At 40.9% G+C, this 6,702-nt stretch overlaps 1 protein-coding gene across 1 annotated transcript in view; it reads right to left on the bottom strand.

The window, feature by feature from the left end:
• NPTN (neuroplastin) overlaps window positions 1-6,702 on the bottom strand; it is a 44,750-nt gene that overhangs the window by 3,396 nt on the left and 34,652 nt on the right. The gene's annotated exons all lie outside the window — the stretch shown is intronic.

Here is a 6,702-nt window from a genome sequence, read left to right as displayed (position 1 = left end):
GAATGCCGTTGTAATCCCATGAAAAACGAGGGAAGGAGAAAAGAAAGTGGAGTCAGAATTTGTATTAAACACTAGCTGGACAGCAAACAGCAAACTGCTCTATCGTTATAGCATTTAAGGCCATTCCACTTGGTAGTGCAAAGGTTCATGGAGTTATTTTTTCTGGATTCAAGTTTTAATGGCAAGTATGTTGTTTCAATGGTTTTAGTTAACACTTTGAATGCTTGTCATGAAGAACTGCAACTGTAGCGGACAGATTGTTGCAATATGGTCACACTCATCTTGTCCCCAAGTTCCAGTGGTTCAATCTTATAGAAGAGATGAGAAGACAAACCGACATTTCAGTTGTAAAATCCTGCTGTTTGTTTTCTTGCATTTTTTTGAAAACCAATTCTTCAGTTCTCAGGGGGTACTGGTAAAATACACCAAAAGAGATATACCGTCCCCTCTTCCCCCTCCAGGATTATACAACCATTTCATATTCCATTTTTTGATGTCTAATCGCACTGGACAAGGTTAGAGGGGGGTTGAATCTGCAATACTTTAATCCAATGTTGTAAACAGATGCAGTCCTTGGATAGCAGCAGGCATTGTGCATGTGTGTATTTGGACAGGACCCCAAACGAGGAAAACTTAAGGGGGTTACAACCCCCTTAGAGACAACAGACTTCAGCTACAAGTAGACTGACAGCACTATTCTGCCTGTGTCCCTTGTAAGACGGCCAGAAAAAAGGGGGGTTGGTTTATTTTATTTTTTTAAGAAATTGGAGGAAAAAAACAACCCACCAATATGCTGTGTTTGACACATGCTCTTTCATGACCAATTGGACATTTTATTCTTTAGAAATAAGCATCTCATTTTCTCCGCCTTTCACTATGGTATAATTAGGTACCTTTAATTACTGATATAGCAATTAACCCAGAGATCCGATTATGTTCCTGTAGAACTATCGCTGGGGACCAATTGATAATTCATTGCTTTAAAAAAAAAAGAAAAGAAAAGAAAAAAAAAAGTGTTCTTTCCCCCCCCTAAGTTAGAATAGTTTTTTTCACTGAAGTCTTTAAGAAACTCTCAGCAGGATTCCACAAGGGGGCTTAGTGCACATGAAGCAGTTATGGAAATTACAGTCTTAACAGTGTAGGCATCTGCATGAGCACACACTAGGAGTAATGTCTGTCAAAAATGGGACATTACTCCACCTGTACCTTCGAGGCAACGGATAGGCAAAGCCACCGCCAGCACAAACAGTGACCGGAACAAAAAAATAGTTCAAAAAATAAAGAACTAACCGCAAACCAACAGCTTTACAGCCAAAAGTAACACACTAGCGACACACCAGTGTCCACAGAAGTCCATTACTAGCAACAAGGAACTATCAGGCAAGGTACAGAAAAAAACTAGGACTAGTAAGGACAACCAGACATCAATGTGCTGTTGTATATACAGTGGAGATATACAGACACATCAGGTACTGAAACATGAAGCACAGTATAGAGTAAAACTAAGCCTTCCCTCCGCCAGCATCTTTTGATTCCCAAAAGATTTCAAAACAGACTATGCTACATCTGCTAAGTACTATAAACTATATGCTGGGCTGGAATTGGACAGACAGCACGTCCTTAGTTGTTTTCCATTAGGAAATGTCAGCGATACAAACTACTTCCAGACTCAGTCGTCTCGGCCGTCTACAAATGTTATCCGCATCTTTGGGAGTTTGTTTTGCTGGACTTCAGAAACATAACTGTACAAGCAGGATACAAGCCTTTTCTTGTGGTAACCATTCTGCCGCCCGAATTAAAATATTCATTACGGATGCAGATTTCGGATGGACTGTTTTTTAAAACCTTAGTCTACCACCAGGTTTCTTCTCATTTACAAAGCCTGCCAGAGAACGTCTTCCTAACAAACATCTGGTAAAGGTAGGTGCTAGGCCTGTAAGAATGGTTACAGTTATGCACTGGGTCTAAGACTGGTAGGTAACTCTTTTCCCCTCCCTCCAATCTCAATTCTAGGTGGTTCGATAAAAGCAGATTAAATGCCTTTGTATGTCACTAGCCTGTTTGTCAGCCATTTAACTGCTGCAAAAGCATCCCCAGTACAGTACAATACAGTACAGACAGAAAGAACCAAAAACCCTAATGTGAAGAAATCAGGGGGGAAACAGAACTACAGAAAAATAAGTACAAAATTAAGAGTAAATAAAGATTAAAAACAGCAAACTGAAATCCAAATTAGTCGTGAACGTGAATGAAGAAACTTTAAGAAAAGTGTTAACATTATGAACTGTGCATCGTAAAGACTGAAGCGGAGATTAAACAAACTCCAAAGCATGCAGATCTCTCACTTACCACCATTTTTTAAGGGTATGATGCAATTGAGGGGGAAAAAAAAGAAGTCATAGTAACCGACAAATATCAATATAACTCAAAACCCTCATGCCAGATGACCTGCTCTAGTAACTTTAACTCGCTAGTACATGAAGCCAGTGGCCATAGAGAAAGGTATGAACATGCCTCATCATTCCATTCAGATATGTGCAAGTCAACAGAACTGGGCAGAGCTCCTGAAATACTGTGCCTTAGCCTTCAATTTTACAGCCAACTGCACAAAAGTCCTCATTTTGCAGGAATTTGCCTTTTAATCTGGAAAGGACCTACAAAGCCCAATCAACCATCTTTTACAGAATGCAAGATTAAAAGCAAACCTTGTTGGTAGGTAAAGTGATTATCTACTTAAAACTACCTGCAATAATAGATTTCTAAATTGAAAAATTCAGAATTGCTATAATCTACAGCTTTTTGTCTAAACTCAAAGCCCTTAACAGTACAGATAGTTGTAACAAGAGGGCCAAACACCACCCCCCCTCCCCTTAGAAACCTTAGCTAACTAGCTCGGCTACACTTGCCTATCGGCTGGTACCTGGCTTGCAGCACGTCACATCTGTTTCATGGGGCCCTCCTGGAAACAAACTCCATCCAATTTTTAATTTTCTTGCTTTTTCACTCCATCAACATTGATTTAAATGCAATTTTTACATTTAATATCTGGTATCAGCCAGTTAATTCAGCATTTGCTTAGTAAAATAATATTATAGGGTTCAAAATAATGTGTTACCTTTGGAACAAAATCACAGCGTTAACAGAGGATTTAGTATTAGATTAATCCTTTGCGGCCTCTTAAGATGCTACCATAAACATGGGCATTAAAAATGTAACATTTCTAATGTGCTTTCCTAGTTGCTCCAATTTAGGAATAAATAAGTATTATTAGAGGTATTATTAGAAGTACTAAAAAAAAAATAAAACAAAAGATGTTTGACAGCAATGTAACTAGCAAATATTTCCTCCAATACCCTTTGCTACAAATATTGTTTCATTTCATGCAATTCATAAGATACTATTTTAATCAACTGTTTCACTGAAATCAGTCTAGCAGGATGATGCAGAGAGAAGCAAGAGGATGAGAAAAATGTCTGTTAGACTGGGCAGTGTCACAGGGCAGCAATCAATCTTGCCCCATTTGAGATAGCTATGGGCTGAGTAGCCACCTTATGTCCAATTTCAACTCAAGAACTTAAAAAAAAATTAACAGCCAAGTTCTGAGTCACTTGGATGACTGGCTTTATTGTAAAACGTCATAGGAGGTTTATAAAACTGCTATGGAGACTGCCTGACATAAAACTGGGTTAATATTTTGCTTTTCTGGGAAAAGTAATAAAATAAGGGAGTTTGATGGGGATGCTGAACACTCCTTCCCAAGAACGGTCACACCAAGATTGTTTGCCCACTCAAGGCTCTGCAATTCTTGGCCTAAAAGTACTTCAGTGGCCCTTTAGTGACACACGGTCAACACTCAAAGGTTATCTGACTTACATATCATAGGATTATAGTGCATTCCTAAAAAGCTAATTGCAGGTATGCACACAAGTTTAAAACACTAAACCCTTTTTTGCTAACTGCCAAAAATCCTCTTGTTTTCCTAGGGCCAAGATTTAAGGCAATGTTTGCATCCACAAGAGGAGTTCACAGAAAGCCACTTATCATCGTGCTACAAGAAAAAGCAAGCAAATGGGGCCAAAGGTTTATAGGCTGCATAAAGTGTACAGAGCGTGCATACCAATGAGTTCACGTACCAATTATCAATCTGAAGTGGAATGAAGGCATAAAGTATATTTTTAAATTATGAATATCTGGCCAAGGTCAGTCAAATCAGGCTTGTAAGGAATTTTGCTCCTGTACTTGAATCTAACAAGCAAATGCTGGAGCTTGTGGCCACCACAGAAGTCAGGCTGTTTAGCTGTTGTGTGCTACAATAATCCTCAACTGCAGATGCAGTTAACTCCTATGCAATGCAATTTGTGTCTTAGTTTTCTCCCCTTCGTGAGATTACATGTGGGGGAGAAAGATGACGGTAGTAGAAACAAACCAAAAAAGGCAACAGTTTACCTTGTAACAAGTTAAGTGAAAAGCATTTTGTTCTTTAAATTACTTACAGTAATAGCAGTAGCATAAAAAGGCAAGGAAAAAAAAAGAATATTAGAAAGAATGGGGGGAAATGGAATGGGCCTGTTATACAGCTGGAGCAGAACTGTATTTATGGAAAGTCTACTTTGTATTAAACTGACAAATGAAAAGGGGGAAATGAGGAGGCACGTTATAGCAACTCTGCTTTCTCATGGCTTTAAAATAAAGATTAAGTAGAAAATGGATTTTGAAGTAAAAACCATTTACATTCTCTGATGGGAATGTAACCCCAAAGTTTTTACTTTCTACTTACCCCAGAACACACCCTTTTAAAACATGTATTTTCTAGCACAGGCTATTTAATCCAAGTACAATCACTTTCTTCATTTAAGAGTCTTTCGGATGTTATACAGAGGTCACAATGGCTGAGTACTAGGTCTGGCATTATAGTCTCAAAAAAAATAAGCAGCTTAAACTATATACCACAGAGGAATAAAGCTATTCACTTCATTTCATTGTAAAATGAAGTCCAAGCAACTTGAGCTCGGAGCAAAATGCATCAGCACTACCCCACTGAAAGTCCACTTCTGATCATCCATGCATGAAGTGCCAGCATCCCTGGCCTAAGCATGCTGTTTCCCTGCGCAACTTTCAGCACCATGAGCTGTTGAAAGCTGCACAGTATTCACCTACTTGGGTGATTTTCCAAACCCTGACAGCTATCTGCAAAAAGATGCATTGCTCCATCATGTGGGAAGCAGGCTGGGGTTTTCTTTTTCAGATTATAGAGAAATTCAAGCACAGTCCTTCCTTCCTCCTTCCCGTGCATAGGTGAAAGCAAGGCCGTTCATTTAGCAAGCAAATTAACAAGGTGCTCACTGCAGGACTCTCTTATCCGGGAACCAAAAGGGATGCTGCTATAATCAACAAGGCACTACAACAAAATACGGCAACAAGCACACGCCCAGACACCATTATTTGCTCTTCAGGTGGAGATACAGATTTCATGGGATTCAGACTTCTCTTTTTCTGCTATGTAGCAGGAGCAAAGGGGTGAATACATAACTGTTTAAGTTTGCAAGAAGAATAGCCTTAACAAAGGAGTTTTATACAACTGAATAGTCATTTGTCCTTGGAACGGGAGGCATTGAAATCAAATGCCAAAATTCTGTTCAGCATTAAAGATGCAAGAAGTCAGGAAATGCCAAAGTTAAAGGCGGCCCTCAATTTTCTGTGAAGTCTGGGGTGCTTTTTAATAAAACCAATGCCCTCTGTATACACATGCATCACACCACCACCAATGCACGCTACAAATACTTCCTTTGTTCATGTTGGGAAGCCTGCCTGGATTTTGACTGAGGAGTATCAAATTGGCACTTATATCAACAAAAGTCTGTCTATCACAGTCAGGCATGAGCTGCGGACCTTGAACACACGGTGTTTCACATGCCTATTCAACTGTTCCAGATCTGGAACATGATAGCTTTCAAGGCTTCTGAAGAACTAAGTATCAAGTACTTTTCCCTTCATTCTGGAAAGAGCAGAAAGATGACGGATTGCTAAAAGACAACGTGGATTGGGGATGAACATGAACTGGCAGGGAAGAAGAGGAGGAAAATAAGCTCCTTCTGAGCTACTCCAAGCATGCAGGAGTTTGAATTAATTCTGCTCCAGAACTAATTTTGGCTGGCTTTGTCATATGGTACATATCTGCTGCACTCCAAAGTTAGGACTGCAGCTTGTGTAGATGTATCTGGGCTGGCTTTAAACTTGGGTACTGGTAAAAAGCAGAACTGTGGCAACACATTGCTCAATGCCAGCGTGTTCATCTACAGCAGGGGCGGGCAAAATATGGCCCACAGGCCATATCCAGCCCGTGAGGCCATTCTATCCAGCCTGCGGGGCCCCTAAAAAATTTAGAAAATTAATATTTCTCTGCCCTTGGTTCCTGTCAAAAATGACAGGAACCAAGGGCAATAGGACCCAGGAGAAGCGGGCTCCCACAACAGCAGGGCCTACCCAGCCCTGCCTCCCAGCCAGAAGCCCCAGCAGGGGTTTCTGGCCTGGCACCACGTCTGCCCCGGTGCTGTGCCGGAACCGCCGGGGAGGGAGGAAGGGGGAGAGGGGGAGGGAGGACCCCAGGCAGAGAAGGAGCCTGGGGAAAAGCTGAGTGCAGGGGTGGAGAAGCAGCCCCTTGCCCACCCTGTGGCCAGCGCCCCACGCTGCAGCCGCATGCAG

This window comes from Alligator sinensis, unplaced genomic scaffold (assembly GCF_000455745.1).
Source record: "Alligator sinensis unplaced genomic scaffold, ASM45574v1 scaffold492_1, whole genome shotgun sequence".
Lineage (NCBI taxonomy): Eukaryota > Metazoa > Chordata > Crocodylia > Alligatoridae > Alligator > Alligator sinensis.
The sequence above is the reverse complement of the archived record's forward strand: the minus strand, read 5'-3'. Positions and strand labels throughout refer to the sequence as shown.